Genomic DNA, 23,789 nt, shown 5'->3' with positions numbered 1-23,789 from the left:
AAGTTTAACTAGAATTTTTCTATCAGTAAATCTTGAGCAATATGTCAGTAAATTTGTAATAGATTTGAACTGTGTATTTTAAATATATTTCTTTTTTACTAGGGTACACACACACACACACACATGTATATTGCTTTGCCAATTCATACTGCGTAACCCAAAAAACTAAGTCAAAAAATAATGTTTTTGAGAAGATTTACAAACTGGGAAAATGAAATTCAAGGTCTCTGACTGGTAGAAACTGTACGTAACCTGAATATCATTGAATAGGCAAAAAGCAGCAGGAATTTATCACACTCCGAAGATTATTTTTCCCATGAAGCATCTCGTTCTGCAGGTCTATCCCCCACAGGCAAACTGGAGAACACACTGCGTCTGCTTTAAAGATGTATCAGACAAGAGAACGGCTGTAGAAGAATAAGGACGAAATGCCCAGCTATGAGTTACTGCAAGAGGCTGCAGTGCTCTGATGAACTGCCAATCGGCTGCTACGATAAAGACTTCCACATGCATCTCTCTGCTCTGCGGAACCGCCTGATACTCCAGCATCCATCACTGAGGCTCGGCACCATCTGTGTTATAGGGAGTGACCTGAATCTGAGCCAGAGAGATGGAGAAAGCCACGTTTAAGTAGGAACACGGCACACACAGAAGCAATGAAGCGGTCACGAAAGTCAAAGTGATGACGTCTTATGCTGTGGACTCTACTGATGGTACAGACGGAGCTTTCTGACGCCATACTGGAGCTGTACGGGACACAAATCTGATGTTTTTTCTTAAGTAGGACAGATGGAGTGTAATGTTTGGCGTTAGTTTAAAAATGCCCATGAATATTCTTATCCAAACAAAAGCCTGAGCTAATCCAAGTCATTATCTGCTTTGGTGATAATCATATTTGTAGCGAGCGATGATGACAAAACATGTCTGAGAATGACAAACTCCTCAATGGATGCATTTGCATAGAAAGTTTTCTCTCTGAGGAGAAGTTCTGAAATGAAAATGCTTTTCAGAGGAGAAAAAGTTAAAGTCTTTAGTAATCCTACACTAACAAACACACTAGGCCTGTTGTGATCATTACATAATCGCCTGATCGTGTTTGTTTGATCTGCACTTCAAATTCTAATTAAATTACTAAATAAATGTCAAAATGTTATAATCGTGACAACCCCAACTCACAAAGTTGCTCTTCTTCTGATGTAACCTCCTAAGAACTGATTCACATGGCAATGCCACCATCACACTGTGCCCATCTGTGTGTGTACTTGGAAGTAAGAGAGCAAAAGGGATTCAAAATAATAAATGAAGCTGTAGTCATGCATTTGAGCTTTAGACACTAAGGCTCTGTTCACACTACCCATGTTTTACTCAAACCAAATCTTAAGGATGAAATCTGACAATGTAGTCAATATTTAGTACATCCACATAATGAATTAAGCATGCCATATGAATGATGACTCTTTATGGGAGTAGCTGTCATTGTGGACGATGGAAAAGCTGGGCACAACCGATTAAGTTTAAAAAATAATAATAATAAAACTAAACAGATACATGAAAAAAAAAGGAATTTGTGCTACAGTTTTTGTCCAAACACCAAACATGTTTCTTCAAGGGTTCTGTGCAACTAAAAACAACATGAAACAACCTCTGCCCTAGTCAAGTGAAGTTCTAAAAAGCATGTAAATGCCACAAGGAGTCTAAGCATCCTGAACAATGTTATGTCTTGTACAGCAAAAGGGCATTAACAGTGCCTGAGCTTTTGGAAATAATGGTCCCCTAAATGCTCCAAACAAGTCCTTATTCTTAACACGTTCTCAACTGTGGCAATGCTGTCAATTCATCTGTAAGTTTGTTTGTTTATAAAAAATAAAATCAAAAAACACTAAACAGCTCAAACAGTAAAACATGGTGCTTTCAAAGCCAAAGTTCAATACCAAGGGAGTGCATCAACTAATAAAATGTATACCTGAATGCAACGTAAGTTTCTTTGAATAAAAATGCATAAATATATACTAGACAGTGGGTTCACTGCAAAAGAAGAAAATGAATTAAACAGAAAAAGTTTATTATTTAATCTCTAAATGTCCCAATAAACTAAGCAAAATCGAAGAAATCGAAGCGAACTAGTGTGTTTCATTTTTAACAAAATTAAGTTAGTTTGGAGAATTTGGGGAATTTGAAACCACTTACCAATGCAAACTTTCCATAAAAGTTAGCTCCAGCTGGTAAACACCTTTGAACTGTTATTGGTCCATGGCGATTACATAACAGACGTGGAAATCCAGTCTGGTTCATTTGTTCTGTTCAGTCTGTTGAGGTCAGACATCTGTGTGTAAAAGCATGAACACAATGGAGAGCTGCTTTATAATAGAAACTGAATTTGTAATTCTTATTGAAAGAGACTGACACTGTTTGGTCAAGTTTAATACTGTAAAGCTGCTTGTTTTAAAGCAATCAACATCTACTGTATAAAGTGTACCGCTAACAGTGTAACATGTACCACTACCAAGGTATTTCAAACTTCTTTCTACCACTAAATAAAGAACGTAAAGGAACTTCACTTTGAGTGGGGCCTTAAAGGGCATCTCTTATGCCCCTTTTTATAAGATGTAATACAAGCCCTAGGTGTCCCCAGAAAGTGTCGGTGAAGTTTCAGCTCAAAATACCCCACAGATTATTTATTATATCATTTTGAAAATGTCTATTTTGAGGGGAAGCAGAAACAGGCTGTTTTCATGCATGTATCTTTAAACGCAAATGAGCTGCTGCTCCCCGCCCCTTTTCCAGAATAGGGCTGTGCCTTTACAGCTCGTACCTCAAATAATCTGTCAAAAAACAACTGCTTAGTTTTGATTATCGTGCTATAATCATGCATTTTAACCCTTTAACACGTACGATGACACCGGTGTGATCAGTCTTGGCTGTTCCCTGAAGCATACGAGCACACCGGTGTGATTAGAACGTTAAGGGCGTCACGTCATCAACTGCTGAATTCAAATCAGCTTTCGCGCGTTGGCTGGTGCGGAGCCAGATTGGACCAAATATTCAGTGTTTTCAACCATATATTTTAGGTTTCAGACAGTTAAATACACATAAGTACTAGCAAAACCATGCATTTATAGTTTGTAAAATATGCACTGATGTCTATGGAAGCAGCAATAATGATCCTTACAAATATAATCTGACAACATGTTTTATTTATATCGTATACAGATTGTGTAGATAACTTTTAAGTAGGGCTGCAACAACGAATCGATTAAATCGATAAAAATCGATTACTAAAAGAGTTGGCAACGAATTTCATAATCGATTCGTTGTGTCGCGCGACGCGGAGACGTTTGATTATTTAAAAAAAAAAAAAAACTTTAGTTGAGCGCGGAGCGGAGTGAACACACTCGGTCTCTCTCGCGCACGGATGCTAGCAGAGTTCGGCGCCTCATAGACAGGCGGAGCAAAAATAAAAAAATAAAAAAAACGAGCGGAGGTAGAGGAAAGATACATGGCGGAGGCAGAGAAATCCGTGCGACCCAAGTCATCCAAGGTGTGGGAGCATTTCACACTAAATAAACAGAAAAAGTGTGTTAACTGCAAAATATGCAAAAGCGACATGGCATGGCACGGGAGCAGGGGCGGCGTTTCCGTATGGCAGAGTATGGCAGTTGCCATACCCTAGCCCAGTCAGGTGCTGTGAAAAATTATCCAAACTTGAGTTATTATTATTTTAAATCAGAGGGTTTTAAAAAATAGTTAACCAATAATAAGCATTAAAAGAGCTTGTCAGTAAAACTGTAACGCCATTGGATCATCAAGCTCTCAGCGAAACCTCGTAACTTCACCCCGCCTCCATTCAGACTGACGCACCGCGCACAGCCTGGAGACAGATCTCCGCTTTTCGCAACGCAATTACATTGCAAGACTAAAGACACGTTTTATTCACTCGCCTTTTTGGACCATTCATTTTCAATCTGTTGTCATGTATAGCTACACTGCAATAAAAGCTTTTCTTACTTAGTAATTTTGTCTCGTTTCCAGTCCAAATATCTAAAAAATGGCATGAGAAAATTAAGTGATGCTTAAAACTTCTGTTTGAGATTATATCTCATTAAGATTATTTTTCTTACCCCATTGGCAGATAATTTTGCTTGTTTTAAGCAAACAATCACTTAATTTTGAGGTGTTTTTTCAGAAAATAAGACAATTTCTTATGCTATTTCATGTGTCTAGTAAATGTATCTTGATTTTAAAATATTTAGATATTTGGACTGAAAACAGGACAAAACTACTAAGTCAGAAAAGCATTTTTTGCAGTGTATATTCTGTGCTTTGTCCCATATAGGTTATTATTGACAAATATATTTGTGTGTTGTACTTTAATTTACTTTTAATTTAATTTTAAAGTTCTTTTATAGCACTTGGTCATCTTAAGCTGTGTTCAAATGTGGTGTATAAATGAACCTTGCACTTACTACAATGATGGTAATAATTTAATGAATAAGCTTCAAGTGAACTTGAGAGAGAGAGAGAGTGTGTGTGTGTCAGTGTGAGAGTTTGTGAGTGTGTGCGTCTGCAAAATTGTGTGTGTCTGCGAGTGTGTGCGTCTGCAGTGTAGTGTAGAGAACAAGTTCTGACATTCAAACAAATCCTGTAAAATTTTCTGATTTGTATTGTTCTTTATTTTTTATAAATTATTTATTGTTCTGGCAGCTCAGGTGGCACTTTATTTAAAAAAAAAAGTGTATATATTTGGCAGATGTAAAGTATACATGTGTATGTTTTTTGTGTTAGTCCATTTTTATTTTATTTTATTATTATTATAACAGCTCAGGGATGTTCAAGGAGCAACATGTTTGTGCACTTTCTAAAGATTTTTGTTCTGTTTTTGAATAAAGGGTTGGAAATGAATGCTTTTCTTGTTTAAAAAAAAAAAAAAAAATCAGATTCATCGATTAATCGAAAAAATAATCGACAGATTAATCGATTATTAAAATAATCGTTAGTTGCAGCCCTACTTTTAAGTTTACTCTGCTCTTCTCCCAGTTTACTGGAGACTTACTTTAACGTGTTTCGGGAGGAGAGGATGAATTTACGTGTTGTAAATCGGATTCATTGCGAACGAACATGGCGGCGCCCATCTCCCAGTATAGCTCAACTAACACGGTCATTATAAAAGTATTTAAACTACCAAATACATTTACTTGCACATATTTCAGAATCGGAATATCAGATATTTCATGATATAGTGATTATGTTTGTGAATATTAATAATAAAAAAAGGAAAAACAAAATAAAAGCGACCCATGTGTCATACAGCTTTATTGTGGCTGCGGTGTGTCACATGACAAGCACGACGCATCGCCATGGAAACAATAAGGCCATACATTCTAAAATAGCGGTCGCCTGAAAAAACTCACGCTGGGGGCTCAGCTAGAATATTTTAAACTCACGTGTGAAAGGGTTAAAGCCATATCAGTTTAAACTTATTATATACCATTTTCTGAGCGCACACATCTGAAGCACGCGCACAGAAAGTGGCTGTCACATGGCATGCGAGTACTAAATTAAGTAATCTCTTTCATGTCTTATTGCGCTTAAACTGTCAAATACACACAAGTTTATGTTAAAAACACAAGTTACAAAAAAAAGAAATTGCATTTTTATATTATATTGGTGTATTAAGTGACAGCAGCGTAATATACAGTACCTATACTGCTAATATGACCCAAACAATTAAATAGGGCAGGGTCTCTGCTAATATGGCAGTGTCCGTCAACAGTCGTAGGCGGGGTCTGCAAAATGTGACAACTGCCAACACATATACTTTCAAACAACATTTAAGGTGGAGCTACTTTCTAGGAGAATTAACTGGTCATGCAATATAAACATAATTCCTGCAGGTACAATTTATTCAATGTAAAAAAAAATCACTTTACGGACAGTTCCTTTGAAACCGGGTTTACCAGATTAACATGATTAAAAAAAGATCATGTTTTATACATCTGTGTGTGGGATCCAGCTTGCTTATGTAATGAATAAAACTGAATTGTTCTGTTTATCTCCTCTAAATGGCCCTGCACAGTGTCTGGGACGTGAGAGCCAAATTCGCAGATTCAGCACAGAAGAGGGAGCAGATCGCCAAGGTGCTGCTAATGCATATTGATGACTGTAGGTCCCCGAGGACCAAAGTGACTCAGCCTCTGACTCACAAAAGAAGGCGTGGGCTTAAATTAAACGGACACTTCACGGACCAATAGTGCGTCGTCACAGAGAACTCACACAGAAGGCTTTGTCACATTTATTATTAGAGCTAATATAATGACATGAAGGCGGGACATTATTTTGATTGTTGCTTTTTTGATGTAGGGGACACTGGCACCAATAATGAGGTCTGATATGCGTGATTATAGATAATACGCTTGAATTCGTTACTTCCATGCGTCCTGTCATTTTTTTAATCTGCAGAATGACTCACAAGAAGGAGAGGAACAAATGCGATGCCCGGAGCAACACTGGCAAAAAATACAATAATACTCTGATTCTCTGCAATTTGCTTTCATCAAATTACATACCCACTCATGATTCAAATTATGTTCTCTATTAGTTCTGGAGTCGGTAATGATATAAAGGCAGTGGCGAAACGTAAGAAGAATGTGCTTTATGAGGAAGTAGCTAATGCATTTTCAGTGCGAGAGGAGGAGAAGTAATCTTTTATTGATTGGGAGAGTATGGCGGAGCTGGGCAGAGGAAGATTTACTGCTGGGCTGGGTTCATGAAAGCCTTGGAGAGATCCAACAAAGAGCTCTAGCTGGATGAGGTGGCCGCTATTGGGCCACCCGTATGGCAAATAAATAAATAATGCCTTGTTAATGGAACAGCCTTCAACAATGTACACATGATGTAATATATATCCAAAGCATACAACTGATGCTCTTAGGGAACCTGTATATTTTTATATATTTCTATATATTTTTTTACACATTACAAATATAAAAGTGTAGGTAAAAATTGCAATATAAACATATATTTTCATCTATTTAAATATTTATATTGCAGTTTTTACCTACTTTTTTATATTTGTAATATGTAGGTAAATATTTATGTAGTAAGATTCAATAATATAAAATATCTAGCTAAATATACTGTTATTTAATATATATATATATATATATATATTAATATATAGCAATATTACATATAGCAAAACTATATATTTGTATATATTTAATATATTTACACAGAAATACGTATCTATATATTACATTTATAAAAATAGGTAAATGTTTCAGTGTGTGTTTACCTATATATATATATATATATATATATATATATATATATATATATATATATATTTATTTATTTCAAATAAAAATATGTAGACAAATATTGCTATATAAATATATTTAAATATGTAAAAGTAAATATGTAGGTAAATATTACTGTTGTTTATTAATATGTATTATACTACAGCATATAAATTAATATCATAAAATATTGTAGCATTAATTTAGCCAAAAACAGTTTGGACAACATCTTTTGATTAATTAAACTAGCTTTTTACTGGTTTATTTCTAAAACTAAACATTTCCATCTTCTTGGTTCTTGAATTTATGGTTTCTTTGAGTAAAAGATTTAATAACCACTAAAAAATTTAGTCATTTCCCCATATATTTTTAATATAAATGCACTAGGCCCGTGTATCACCGGTATGAAAATCCAGCCTAATAATGTAATATCACAAGCGGAGGAGTAAAGAGCCTATCACTATTTAACAACGCAGCATAAATTTCAGCATATCACACTAAGCTGACTGTGGGAGATATGCATGAGAAAGCTCAGTGAGTTAGCGCTCATACAATCAGAGAATAAACCCCTCTGCCCTGGGATTCCTCTGCCTAAACGACACCACATATCATTAAAAGCACATTTTAGTTGATAATGGTCCATCCCTCCCACTTATCATCTCCTCAAAGGGACCTGATTTGAACCCGGGTCTTCAAACTGAACAGAACTTAGATCACAATTTCTTCATTGCCTTCATTATCTAAACAGCTCAAAGGCACAAATATGAAGGGAGACTCGTAAAAATTGCAGGGCCCCTTTTGATCACTTTTTTTCATGAGCGGTCTGTAGCTTCAGTTTCTCTGATCCAAGCATTTATCTAAAACAGTCAGAACTAATTAAACTAAACACTCCTCAAAAGGCATTGGCACACACTATCAAGTCATCAGAGAGGAAGAGAGAGATAGCAGACTGTTCCTCACAAATATACCGTAGATGGAACAGCCACAGAAACGCTCCGAGTCAAAGTCACTGGCCCTCGTAATCTGAGGATATGACAAACGGTGGACGATCTGAACACTCTAAAATCCTTTGTGGCTGTACAACACTAAGGCCCTTCTAAAGTTCAAAATCAAACTGCTTATCATGTAGTCGTGTTCCTTTAAGCCAATTCCTCTGTTTTCTGACGGAGGATGGAAAAACAGACACAATGGCTGACAGTAAACGGGTTTGGTGCAGGTCAGTGACACCGCAGAGACCTGCACAATGTGTGATTCATGGGGTGAAACAACAAGCGAGTGATGAGAAACAAAGATCTCCCTGATGACCACACTGGGTTTCGCATGCATTTGAATGACCACTTTATGCCAGACCACATGAGGACAGTGAGTAACAAATTCAGGAGGAACTGCAGTCTCCTGGTACCTTGCAATTAAAGCCCCTCAAATTAATGTCTATGCGCCAAGTCAACTTTGTGCGTACATTTTAGGGATGTCAGAAGGACGATACTTTGGTACCAAGATGATACTAAAATAAACATAAAAATAAATAAATAATTTTCGTTTTTAGTGTTTCATTTTTAAATGTATCAATCTTTTTTCTCTATTTTTCAACAGTATGAAATTTTAATAATACTGAAAATATCAAATGATCATTATCAGCCATAATTTTAATAGCCGCAAATATGGACATATTATATGGACTTTGTTAATATTTTATTTTACATTTTAAATATTTCAATATATTTATAATAAAATATTTTAAATGCTAAAATGTCTATATTTTTAGAAAGTAAAACAACATAAACAGGATATATGCATGGTTATTACAGTTAACTAAAACTGAAACTAAAATTAAAACTATTTTCAGAACATTTACGTTACTTGAAATAAAATTAATGTAATATTTAACTAAAATTAAAAAATAATAATTAAATACAATTTCAGTTAGTTGCCAGGGCAAATTTTCTCATTTTTATTTAGTTTACCTTGATGTACTAACATAAGTAATGGAAAAAAAAATCAATTAAATTAAAAAATTACAATAAATATATATATTGAGAGAGAGAGAGAGAGAGAGAGAGAAACTACTAAAATAACAAAAACAGACAACAAAAATACAAAAATTTATAATAAAAACTATAATAGTATCTTAATTATGCTAATATAACACTGGATCTACAGATATACAGCCTGTCACATTGTGTTATGTTGATAATATTAATCAAAAATCTTATAAATACATTATTTTAAACAAAAATAAAAAATATTGTTTTTACTGTTTATTTGCATATTCGTTTTTGCTGTGGTATCAAATCTGGTATAGACAATAATGGTATGGAATGCTGAAGGTATAGTATTGCAATAAGACTCGTGGATTTACAAAGAAAAATACACCAATGCAAAGGTGGTAATGAGTTCCTTAAGCAACTTGCAGATTAAATTTGTAATTCCTGTTGATGTGCATTAAAATGCAAGACACCACAGGCAAGAGGGATCTTCTGAGAGCATTTGGAGCAAATCCAAATCTTAGGAGGCCATCTATCCCTCCAAACGCTCCTTTCATCCATCACCCAGCACTGCACTGCAGAGTGGCCTTCTGGGAGCCCTCTCCTGATTTCTGTCTCACTGTCTCTGACAAACACCCGTCCCTCCCGACTTGCTCCTTCTATACGGCTGGAGGCTGGCCTCCTTCCAGCAGTCAGGGTCTTAATGTGCGATACGCATGCACAAATAATTTAATGGCTATATTAGCAGAGACAAGCTGAGTCCAAAACATTTTGGTTGGTTGATCCATCACTGTCCCTCTTTTGCCATGCGCCCACGGGAACAATTAGCCGTTAAATATGTACAAGATTTAGGAGAGAGACAAAAAGATCTGCACTGTGGGAATTCCCAGGGCCAAGACAGCAGATAATGTGTGTCAATACGTGACCTGTGATTAAAATGGAATGAGGTGAACAGGCAAAGCAGTCTTTCCAAGGAAGACACCTAGAATGACACGGGCAAAATGGGATGCACATTTAAATCAGTATCACATTGCATATGTAATTGTACATTTCCCCTATGCATATTTAGATTGCCTTTGCTGTCACTTGACGTTAAGCTTTAAAAACACTGATAATTTATTATCACTCTTAAAGAATCTCATTTTTAAATAAAATGTTTAAATATCATTTTTAAATAAAATAACATTTATATTATAAAATTACATTATAATTCAGTTTCACATTATTGCAGTTTCTTTTTCAAGTTATTAATTTAATTTCAGAGTTTATTTTTATAAATGTATTTGTTTTTAAATTTATATATATAAAAAAAATATATATATATATATATATATATATATAAATTAAATAGCAGGCTTTACTGGCAATAATATATTAAAATAACTATTGAATTTTTATATCAATGCATCCCTACTGAATTTATACATTTATTTGAATACATTTAATTTATTTCTATTTATTAAAATTTACAAGCTTTTGTTTTCATTTTTAATTAAAATTAATAATGACAAAAATGTAATGTCAGGCTTTACTGGCCATAACATGAAAATAATTACTGGATTATCGTAATTACCAGAATAATTAGTGCATCCTTATTAAATTAATTAATTACTTAATTGAATTTAACACATTTTATTAAAATGTATTAAAAAATATTATTTAAAAATTTCATAAGAATGTATAATGAAATAAAATGCAATATCAACTTTTACTATTTTTAAAATAAGTATTGGCCACTATGAACATGGAAAAGATCTATAGGACCTTTTGAACAAATAAATAATAACACAGTTTAGATTTTTGTACCTTTAAACGTACAGTTGCCATCTTGAAAAAAAATGCTCACCACACATGACACCCAGCATGGAGAAAAGACATTTAGACAATTAAACTGCGGCAGCAATTATGTGACCAGATGCCAAGAGCTGGCACTGAACAGATGCCAGGACGCCAGGGTCAGGAGCCTCAAAAGAAGCGCAACGGAGTTTATTAAATTGACATTTTAATAAGGTACACAAAACCACCACATTGAGTTCATCAAAGAAATGGAAGCTGAATAAGCGAGCAGACACCTGTTTTATCAGCATGCTATGCCTGACACAGTCAAACAGCTGGCATTTCATGTCCCACTTTTCCCTTTTTTTGCCTCAATTACACACAGCCGTGTGCCCAAAATGTCAGACAGGATTAGAGAAGGAAAGGTCAGAGTAGGGACGGGGGTGTGAGAATGAACACTGGTAATTCTCCGATGGAGAACGTCTCTCAGACTGCGCTCTTTCCTCACAATGTGTCTGTAATAACTCTTTACCCAGTCCAACCCTCACAGCCCCACAACGCTCCGCTCTGCCCAATCATACATGACCGAGCATGTCACCACTGATGCATTTGGACGCTGAGGCGACGCCCTTGACGTGATTTTCACAGACAGCAGTGCAGCTCATAGGAGCATACAGTAGCTGTCTATCACCCGTCAGCCGTCTGCGCCTGTGATAGGACGAGAAAAAGAGCACTGAGATTGTGCTGCAATGCATTATGGTGAAATACAGCCTAAATAATGATGCATACATATTCGATTTTAATTGCTTTAATAAGCAAGTCAGAAGGTGCATTCCTGCTTAGTTTATTAAGCGCACTAGCAACAGTGTCAGGTATTTTTAGGACTGTCAAAACCACTCCAGTGCACTGAAACATCCGCTCCCAGACAGCATCAGCTGCTCACTGGATTCATATGATGGAAATGCCATCACCTTCTTAAAGGTACAGTAAGCAATGTTAGTTGTTCTGAAATTTCCGCTACACTTAGTTATGCCTGTTATTTCCGTACCCTGACCTACGAAGAGACCGCCATCAAAATTGCTTATTGTATGACAAACTAACCCTAGTGAAACAAGCTGAATATGGCACTTTTATGCTTTTTTTCCTGCTTCCCACTCTATGCACAAAATTACTGACCTCTGACTAAAAGAATATTTTTTCTCATTTAGAGAGCCTAAATGGTCAAAGACAAGTAATATTTCAGGACACCGAATTCTGTGAAACCTGTCAAATAATAGTGAGATTGTCATTCGATTAAAAAAAAAAAGGTCATGATTTACTCACCCTCATGTTGTTTCAAACTTGTATGACTTTTTTTCTGTCAAAAAAGGCATTTAGCAAAAGAAACATCTTAAAGGGATAGTTCACCTAAAAAATTTAAATTCTGTCATTAATTACTCACCCTCGTGTCATTCCAAACCCGTAAGATCTTTGTTCATCTTCGGAAGACAAATTAAGATATTTTTGATGAAATTCAAGAGCTTTTTAAACCTGCATAGACAGTAATGCAACTGACACGTTCAAGGCCCAGAAATCATCATTAAAATAGTCCATGCAACATCAGTCGTTCATCAACCTTAATTTTATGAAGCTACGAGAATACGTTTTGTGCACAAAGAAAACAAAAATAATGACTTTATTCAATGATTTCTTGTCTTTCAGGTCAGTCTCTGCCACCATTCATGAGAGTACCACAATGCATATATTTTGAAGAACGCAGGTAACCCAACATTTTGGGTTCACATTGACTTCCACTGTATGGACAAAAAAATTTAAATACAATGGACATCAATGGGAACCGAAACTGTTTTGTTTTATTGGAGTTCTATTGTGCAGAGGTTCTATTTTAAATATATTAAGACAAAGCTTATTATTTTAAGCTCTCTCTCAGCTGTCTTTTTAATTATTGTCTTTTATGTTTTTTTTTTTCTTGGCTAAATCTGGTACATTTTATGTTGATAATATTAATGCATATTGTCTGTGATTAAATAAATAGCAACCACATATTTTATAATGGCACTGTATTTTTAACAGCTACAAAAAAGAAACATAACAGTGTGATATACAGTGATGTTCTTAAAGCTGCAGTCCATAAATCTTGCCTCTTTGTCAACATCTCTGTATGAACCCTGCAATTGCAGTTATTTGCGGAATTATCATCTTTATTTGGGTTGTGCATTGGCACGGCACCAGTGTGGATATTCACTGTACTTCAGAATCACTGATTCTGTATCTTGGAAGTATAAGAATTTTCACCAGATATGTCATCTGAACAAGTAAGTAACATGTCTACCACTTTTGTTCTGACCAACTGAGAAAAAAGCATTACAATACATCGCTCTACCAACGGTGATTAAATCTAACGATCGCTTAGCTCATATAACATCAACCCATGCAAATTATTATTATTGAAACTTCAGTTGTCACTGATGATTATGGTACTGACCTTTCTGGTTTACAATCTGCCATCAAAATAATACGTTTAATTACAAGCTTACCGTTGTGAATCGGGCTAAGGTAAGGAGATCGTTTTGGACACTGGCCGATTATGTACTTGCCCGAAAATTGATTTTGGATGATTTTTAACCAAAAATGTTACGGACTGCAGCTTTAATAAACACCTGCTACATTTTAATGCGTGACCTTGTAATCATGCTGCAGGTAATTAAGTCATCAGTGTCCCAATGTTTAGTGGATCAAGGCCTTTGCTAGTGCACAAAATCATGTTCATGACATACTGATACACGCCATGAGAAAACTAGGGACTGAAATCAGAGTGAAGCAAACTAAGCAGAGAGGGAAAGAGGGAGGGATGGAGAGACAGAGAGCATAAATATTACACTGACAGCACCACGGTTGAGAATAACATGTCCAGTCTTATTTAGCTAGTCATGCTCCAAGGAAAATGTTTTCACTGTAAACACCACAGTGAAGCACATCATCTCAAAAATATCCAAAAGACCTTTAAATCCCAGGCAGTCTTGAGTAAATGTAAATTCAACATACAGGGATTATTACACACATAATAGAGATAAAACAGGAACAATGTTCCTTCACAGCGTGTGCTTTTTATTTCCCTGAAGGGACTCATAGGTCTTGGAATCGCCCTAGTCCAAGGTTGGGCCGAGATGAAACAACCAGCTTTTAATTCCTCCTCCCTTATGTAACAATAGCACTAATTCAGCCATGAGTTCATATCTAGGCCACGCTAGTCTGCCTGGCCTTACAGAGCCGGGAGCATCAGAGTGTAGCGGTGGGCTGCGCTACTGCTGAAGCACATTTAGCAGATGAGCCAGATCAGAGAAAATAAATAAATACACAGTACACAAAATAAATAGGCTACACAAAAAAAATGGATATGATATTAAATAAATATATACAGTAAGTACAAATATATTATATTATATTATATCTATCTATCTATCTATCTATCTATATATATATATATATATATAGAGAGAGAGAGAGAGAGAGAGATATGTGTGTGTGTGTGTGTGTGTGTGTGAATATATATATATATATATATATATATATATATATATATACACACACAAGCAATAGCACAAATAAAAAAGCGAACAAAGATATAAATTAAACAATGCTTTAGGTTTTTAGGTTTGAAGGTGTTCAAGTAAGAAACTGAATAAAAAATGTAAAATAACATTGCATTGTCTTGACTGTATATGTATATTTTCTTTTCTTTTCTTTTTTTTCTACATTAAGGACACTGGCAGCAGCTGGTAAATTAGGCAATGTCATTTTAAGACACCATTCATGGATACTGACACACATCTGATTTCTTTCTCAACTGTTTACGTTTACTTATGAATTAACTGACTGTTTTTGAGGAAACTTGCTGAATGTGCACGTCTGAAATCTCCTGTTTGATGTGGTCGTAAAGTCGTTCTGCATCTAAATAAATGCAATTCTTATCAAGAAAAAAAAGAAACTGAAGCAACCCCAGATCCACCCCTGCGTTAATTGCATTAAATATTTTTAATGCGTTAAACTGAGAAAAAAAAATTAACTGCATGTGTTAACACATTAATTTACGGCACTGATATATAAAACATCCCATACACACACACACAGACACATATATGCATATAGTAAGTGTGTAAGTGTAAGTGTGATGGCAAAATGCAGATCCCAGAGTAAGGGCTAAATCCGTTTTCATTTCACCTGATCCTTCATTTTTCACTGTCCTGCCCAACTAGCGGCACTCATCCCTCTGCATATCTACACTTCTCTCCAGTAACTCCTCTGGTCTGCCAAGTTCATCTCCTCTTCCTGCCCGGCACGCTGCCATCGCCTCATGCACACCTTCCACAGCTCTGCGCCAGCCAGCACTTTCAGACTTCTTGCAGTCTCTTTCTTTCGCTTGCTTTGCAGAAAAACAGGCTCATGCAACACAACAGATCATGGTTATTTATTGTCTGCTCCATGCCTCCATTTCACATTGGTCCCTCAGACAGCAGCACTACTAACACTTTAGATGTTTGGTGATGCATACCACGAGCAAGCATTTCCTGCACTGATATTCATAAGCATGATATTTCACCAGTTTTATAATAAATTCTATTGCATATATTGCACTTTTTGCATTATTTCAATGTATTTTGCACATAATTCAGTAGGAAAAGTTGACATAAGCGAACAGGCAACAGGTCATCAGGTCATTTCAACAATCCAATAGGCAGCTTTACTGCACATCACCAATAATCTATATCTGTCACTTTGATATGCCTTTTATATTTAAAGGTGCCTAGTGCACGTTCAGTATTGCTCGTTACAGCCATTCACATGGAATTGTTTTTTTCTTTTCTCCTGGGCATCACATGTGTTGGCGGGGTGAAGGGAGGTGATGTGCATTGAGATTGTTGGTCATTCTGACAGGCACTATCTGAGTATAGGTGTTTGTTCAGCTGCTGTCATTTGCCTCCAATTGCACTAATCTCTTCCTCCAATATTCATACCATCACAGTTGCTACGATGCTGATTACAAGCCCTATATAATCGAGTCCAATGGCAACAACATCCACGTTCATTACAATCAGTGACTTGAGCAGCAAGATGGTTCTTTCAGAAAGCAATAAAGTTCCCAAGGACACAACCTTATCACGCTGTTTCAGGACAGAATTAAACTGAACAGAAATTGACATGACAGACAGTTCAGTGGGTTTTACTTCCTTTGAGCTTGTTTTTATCTTAAGTCGCAGTAAATTGTCATTCACAACTCATTGTGCTTCCGCAATGTGACATATTTCTGAGTGAAAAGGGATAGATGTGACAAAAAAATGTAGGGCAGGACTTTTAATTTAGCAAATTTTTCATTCATGTAACCGTTGGGCATGGATTTAACAATGACAAGGACAATTTGATTCCCCAAACAAATGCATGAACTGATTAAAAAAAAACATACAGCTGCAAAGATGAGCTGATACAGATAAGTCAATAATTATTTTCAAGCTATGGTCAATGTGAAAACTTTTTTTTTTTCCCATATGGTAAATTTGTTTAATGTAAAATGTAAAAACAAAAACAAAAACAAAAACAAAAATTTGTTAAAATGCCCATGAAACAAAGATAATTTGAGATTTGTTGAAGAATACATTTAACTTAAAGTGAGAGTTATAATGGCAAAAACAAAAATTTTAAATTAAAATAGGAGAAATTACCAAGTGAAGTGACATATTTAATATTAACCACTATTGTTAAAATAAAATGGACAAGCAAATGAATACATTTTGATGAAATATTACAAAAACAAACTATTTACATTTGTTTTGTTTTTTTTGTTTTGTTTTTAATCAAAGTAAGACCAGGAATATGCATTTTGTAGAAAAGAGACTCAATTTTGATTTCATATTGACATTGATGAATTAAAGCTAGAAGAAGAAACAAAAATCAATGGAATCATGCCCTGGCATCCAACTGTGTAGCTGGTAACATTTAAAAAGGAAATCATATCAGCTTCATTTTGCGTTCACTCCATGACATATCTGCCACATTGCTCATTTCCTTGTCATATTACACAAATTGATTTTGTCTAAAGTGATCCAGTCAATATGTTTGCTGTTTCTGTGAGTTCATACATCCCACCTGCACTGAATCAATACTCTGCTCATGCACAGCAAGAGAAGAAAAATTCATTAAAGTGCAAATATTCCCTGTGTGTAATTTTCCTCCCTTCCTGCATTTGGCCCATTAGCAAGACGCCGCTGCCGACCGAAGCGGTGCGCACACAGTTACATGAGCGTTGACCCTCACTGGCTTCACAGAGGAGCCCACCATCCAGTGTTCACGTGAAGGAGAGGAAGGGAAAAAAACTCTGTAATAAAATGCTCGCTGTAGCAGAAAGTACACCGGCGAACAGCTGACTGCGCTCTGATTCGGCTTAATAACTGCATAATAAGGCAAATTAACACAATTAACTTCACACATAATGCCATCAGCGATACTCACAGCAGGGAACACATGTGATCTTTTGGTCTCCAGTGACGTCATCTTTTCTTCATGAATGCCTCATCAAACTGACGAGTCATGCGCTGAGTTAGCTCATTCTGACAAACTGGGTTTGTTAATAAGGCTTTATCATGAGGGAATTACACAGTTTGTCTCAGGCAAAAGGACACATCAATTCATTCTTAGCGGTTTAGCAGTCTTTAGAAGGAAAGGCCTTACAAACGCTCTTTTGAATATTCATTAAACCTAATCTTTAAAAACACAAATAATTAATATCTGAATAAATTTGGAAAAAATATGCATTACATCATTTTCTCACCAATAGATCCTCTGCAGTGAATGGGTACCATCAGTATAAGCTCAAATAGCTGATAAAAACATCACAATAATCCACAAGTAATTGACGAAATGAAAATCTGCATGTTTGTAAGAAACAAATCCAAGACGTTTTTAACTTCAAACAAGTCCTCTATCCATATATTGCTTTTTACAGTGAAAAAGTATTCGCATCTGAATCAGGAGAGAAATATGCACAGATCAAGCACCATTTACATGAAAAAAGATATAAATTTTAATGTAAGGAGACAGCAGGTGATGGACCTTCTCACTGGAGGAATAGTTATTATGGATTATGGACTGGTTTTTTGGCCAGAAGCAATGATTTAAAGTTAAAATGCTTTAATAATGGACTTGTTTCTTACAAAAGTTCTCTTCACAAGGCTTGAATTGTTTGTGTAACTGTTTTAACTCTCATTCTGATGGCACCCATTCACTGCAGATGATCCACTGGTGATCTATTGGCAAGTAATGTAATGTTAAAGGAACACTCAATTTTTTTAAAATAGGCTCATTTTCCAACTCCCCTCCCTACAGTTGAGTTTTACTGTTTTTGAATCCATTCAGCCGATCTCCGGGTCTGGCAGTAGCACTTTTAGCTTAGCTTAGCATAGATCATTGAATCGGATTAGACCATTAGCGTCTCACTGAAAAATGACCAAAGAGTTTCGATAATTTTCCTATTTAAAGCTTGAATCTTCTGTAGTTACATCGTGTACTAAGACCAAACGGAAAAGGAAAAGTTGCGATTTTCTAGGCCGATATGGTTAGGAACTATACTCTCATTCCGGCGTAAAAGATTTTTACAAAGCTCATCGTTTTGAGAAGCGAGGCGTGCTCTGATTGGCCAGCTATCCAGTGCATTGTGTTTGGCCGAATACCTCAAGCGTGAGACGGAAATGTTACACCCCTTACCATATTGTGATGCCGTGTCCTGGCACGACGACACAAAAACAATAAAACCCATTACAAACGAGGCATTTGTAGTGAGGACACAATTACTGATTATAATGACTCATACTGTCTTTTTACCAACATTACCATGTCTGCATTTGTGATTGTAGAAATTACAAACAACAAGCACTACTCTACACAGCTCAAAACTCGCATTTGAATCGTCAGTGGAAAATTCTTTAAATATGAAAACATACTTACAGGCTGTGAGTCAGAAGTGCCAGACTGTTCTCGCAAAGTTGGAATTGCCCCACTTTATAGAAACATTATAGCTTTGAGCATAGCTGGCAGCTACTCCCAGGTTCAGGAAATAGTCCTCCGTTAAATGCGCTGCACACACTTGAATATGTGGGTTGAACTGTTCTGGAACAGTGTTGTAAATACAACTTAACCACTGATTTCTAGTTGTGTCCTCTTTTGGAAGCCCAAACAAAGTAGCTTCGCTTTCACAACGAAACAGTGTCTCCAGGACATGGTGCCGGCGGTAGCAACAATACTACAGCCAGAATAAAAGTCCCGCCCTCTTTCTTTGCATAGACATTTGGGCGGTGTTTTGCAAATCTCCCCACACTGTGACGTAGACATGTGGGGGCGTGGTCGAGTCTTAACTTTTATAAAGAATATCTCTTTGGTTTTGAGACTTTAGTCTTTGCAAGTTCAGGGATCTTATCTATGCATAAACAGCTTGTAACACCCCAAAGAGAAAGGAAAACTTGAAATCGCATCATATGTCCCCTTTAAGACTGAATGTCATGCTGACCCTACAGCCTCAGTTTCACAGCCTTAATTTTCTCTATTTCTGCAATAATCAACCAGGAATCTTGCTTTGAAATTTGGTACAACATATACTGTGCCGTGATCTGATGATGTCAGCCATTTTGGCCATACCTCACCTGCAGTGAACATGAGGGTCTTCAAGCCACCAGCATCTGCTCATGGGAAAAAAAAACATGGATTGAGTGGGGAGGTCGCACCCCCTGAAGTGACACAGGTTACCATGTCAACACAGTGATAGTGAGAGAGTCATTAGAAAGGCAGTCTCAGCGGGTTGCATCTACACCTCCAGCAGTATGACACATTTAACATCGCCCCTCATTGGGCTCACTGCATCTCCACTCAGCTCCCTAGAAAATCACTCCAGGTGCTGTGAGAAGCCTCAAATGAAGACTTTTTTGCACTTGATAGTAAGGGTGGCTATTTTTGGTCATTTTGTCTGCTCTGCACTTTTGGGTAATTGTTGATATGTGTACACGTTTTGGCACACATCATTGTTTTTTCAGCCTCTCGCACCACGAGAACTGCATTAAGACTAAAAATAAAAAGTTAAAGATATTAAACAATATAGGCTTTTGATGGCCAATGCAGACATCTAGCTTCTAGAAAACAGTGTAGATATAATGAAGATATTTCCAAACATTAACTGGCAGCTGATAATTATTATGGGCAAAATATTAAATATTATTGTGTGTGTGTGTATGTATATATATATTAGGGGTGGCACGGTACATGTATTCGTACCGAACCGTCATGGATACTTTAAAGGCTTGCGCACTCAACTGTTTGTGAAATGGAGCTTTGTGCTCTCTCATTCGGCACAAATCCAAATATTCCATAATATTTCCATATTTGCGATGTAACGTATCTGAATGCTAAACTGTTATTTATTATGTAAATGATAGGCTTTGTACTTCAGTAGCGTTCCAACAGTGACACAGAGGAGGGCGCGCTGATGTTTGGTTCACTGTATTTTATTTTGATAAAGTACCAACTGCGCTGTCAAGTTAGCAAAGCTGGAACTGATGTGTTTGTAAAAAAATTGTAATTTGAACTACTGTCTGTTCAAAATAAATGAAAAGAAATTGAGCATAGTAGATTTATTTTTTTCCTGTTGTACCGAAATCGTATCGAACCATGACCCCCCCGAACCGAGATACGTACCAAACCGTGACATCTGTGTACCGTGCCACCCCTAATATATATATATATATATATATATATATTAATGTGTACAGAAATTTTAAAGAAAACTCCAAAAACCTAATACCAATCTTTTAAAATTTGAATTTAGGCATTATAAATGTACAGTATAAAAAAATGGATAGGCCTGTTTATTTTGAGATTTGCTAAAGATTACATTTACCAGGATAATTCAAATATTCAGACTAACTTTTAAGTGAACATTAGATGACAGCAAAAAGCAATGTAAAACAGGCGAAGAAGACATGCAGAATTAAATATCCAATATCAACAGATATCAATAAATTTAAAAAATAATAATTAATTAATTAAATGATAAGGAAAAATCAGTAACACTTTACAATAATGGCATTTGTTTACATAATTAGTTAGTGTGTTAGCTATAAAGTAATAATGAGCAATATGTTTTCACAGCATTTATTAATCTTTGATAATGTTAGTTAATAAAAATACAATTGTTCATTGTTTGCCCATGTTAATTCACAATGCATTAAGTAATGTTAACAGGTACAACTTTTGATTGTAAAAATGTATTATTAGTAAATGTTGAAATTAACTAGGATTAATAAATATAGCAACAGTTTTAGTAGTAGTTTGTTGTTAGTTATGTTAACTATTGTAGTTAACTACTGTTAAAGGGGACATCAGATGCCCATTTTCCACAAATTGGTATGATTCTTTAGGGTCTTCATGAAAAGTCTATAACATACTTTGGTTAAAATTTCTCAGTGGTAGTGTAAAACAAAACTTTTTTACTTTGTCAAAAACAGCTCTGCTCACAGCGACCCGTTTCGGTGCATGTTCCTTTAATGAGCTCTGATCACCCCCCCGTGATGAGCTGTTCTCTGAGAGTGTTAACTTTAGCCGCATTCGTCGAGGAACTTGCTAACATTATTAGCAAAGTCCCTTATAAGGAAAGTTAATGTAATTAATTTTAAAAATTAATGTAATTTTTCTGTGAAACAAAAGTTAAATGTGTTCAGAAAAGTTATCATAGTTTTAGTGACAATGACATAAATTATAAACCAAGTATGAAAAATGTCCAGAGTTTTCATGTTATTAGATTTTTAACAAAAATTTAATTTGTGCCAAGGTGGGGTAAAATGCCCCCCAGTCTGACAAAGAAATTTGCTTTAAATATTTACAGCAAAATCAGAGTACAGGCGGTTTTAGCTTAAAATTAAAAAAGAATATAATCAATAATTATGAATTACAAAATTATAATAGCCTATATGAAAAAATTGTTAGCTGATGCTAACTGGCTAGCTAACTAGTTACCTAATGCTAACTAGAGTTGATTTTTAAATATAAAGTCCAAATATTTTTATTCAACCAACTAGTTAGAATACATTTGATGGAAAATCAAAGGATTTGATGTTCAGAACAGAATAACTACAGTAATTGCCCATTGTCCCCTGGGGGCGTTTTACCCCACAGACTATGTTTGAGAAAATAAAATATGTCATTCTGAAAATATAATTATATTTTTATTAAATAACATGTACTCCCTATCTACAAGCTTTAAAACACTTTTTTTCTTACTGTTGAAAATTAGATAATTTACTGTGAAATCAGTTTTCTCTCCGGTACATTACCAGTGTAAGCTTCATGATGAAAACTTCTACATCATTCTCCTCAACGTAGTTCATAGTTAAAATAAAAATTTATCTTGACTTTATCTTGTGGTTATTTTGGGAAAAACAGTAGGGGGCGTTTTCCCCCACTCTACCCTATAGGGGTGACCCATCTTTGTATTTCTATAGTCTTTGTTATTAGGAAAGGCAATTTGCAAAATCCATAAAAAAACAAAAAAACTAATTATACTCACTTCTAGAGGTGAAGCTGGATCACGAATGATTTGCACGAACATAACCGCATTTAGGTATTCAAACATTAATTCAAACTCAAATAAATTTACTCAAATTCTAATAAATTGGTTACCACCATCCACTGACAAAGCAGTCTGTCAAATTTGGACCTGACAAACTGTGGAGATCAACAGCATTCAGCTAAGTGGACAGACATTCATATTCTGTATATCCCCTATTAAATACAAATGGCTAAAGCTCCTGGGGCAGCATCCAAACCACATACAGTGGAGTCACTCCATCTCTGGTGTCCTATAGTGAACCACAAACCAAAAACCCAAGCTAGAAAGCTGTGGTAAAAACATGATCCACCCCAGGCTCAACAGGAGAGAGATGATGAGTGCTATGAGGACACATCTTACACAACACAGCCCTGTATGAGAAGACTGATCGTGTCCCTTTCTCCCGCTCTCACTCTGACTTTCTCTCACATTCTCTCTCACTCTCTCCTTCAAAACTTAATATAGGAGGCAGAATGTGGTTTCTCAGTAAGTGGGTTATGTGGAGCTTCAAATAGACATAGCCGACAATGGGGAAGACCCAAGTTCATTCTCCATGCTGTGTTCAACCCTCTCAAAATTCTCTGCAAAGCAAGCATGTCAAGACAAACTATGAGAATACTATTATTACTTCATGAATATAACCAAAGCAATTTAGCTCTCAAAACTCTGGTTCAATTACATGTCTGGTGAAGAGGTGGATCCCATTGTTTCTGAAACGGCCCCTCTTGACATTGTATTAAAACTCTTCCCTGGACAAAATGGAGAATTGCTTCACGCTCAAATATGACCATGAATGATTCTAGATTGACAAATTTGGACACAGAGCACATGACAGCGATAACACCAAAAGGACAGATCATGTGGTTGCAAACACAGTGCACTCTATGCAGTTACAGGGATGCACCAAAATAAAAATTCTGGGCCGAAACCGAGAATTCTGGATGTGCTTGGTCGAAAACCGAAACTGCTTTGTAATAATTATTTATTTTATTCAATAATATAAAGTAGTTTTGTAAGACTTTAATTTAACTCAATTTTAATGACATAGAATTTAAAAAACACAAGCCAATAAAATAACCACACTTTTATTGA

At 35.8% G+C, this 23,789-nt stretch overlaps 1 protein-coding gene across 3 annotated transcripts in view; it reads right to left on the bottom strand.

The window, feature by feature from the left end:
- usp54b (ubiquitin specific peptidase 54b) overlaps positions 1-23,789 on the bottom strand; it is a 162,314-nt gene that overhangs the window by 131,706 nt on the left and 6,819 nt on the right. The window contains exon 2 of one of the 3 annotated variants that reach the window (XM_058792727.1): positions 2,188-2,323. The exons of the other annotated variants lie outside the window; for them this stretch is intronic. The gene's annotated coding sequence lies outside the window, so the exon portion shown is untranslated. The remainder of the gene's footprint in view (positions 1-2,187; positions 2,324-23,789) is intronic. 3 annotated transcript variants of the gene reach the window in all.

This window comes from Onychostoma macrolepis, chromosome 12 (genome assembly GCF_012432095.1).
Source record: "Onychostoma macrolepis isolate SWU-2019 chromosome 12, ASM1243209v1, whole genome shotgun sequence".
NCBI lineage: Eukaryota > Metazoa > Chordata > Actinopteri > Cypriniformes > Cyprinidae > Onychostoma > Onychostoma macrolepis.
The sequence above is the reverse complement of the archived record's forward strand: the minus strand, read 5'-3'. Positions and strand labels throughout refer to the sequence as shown.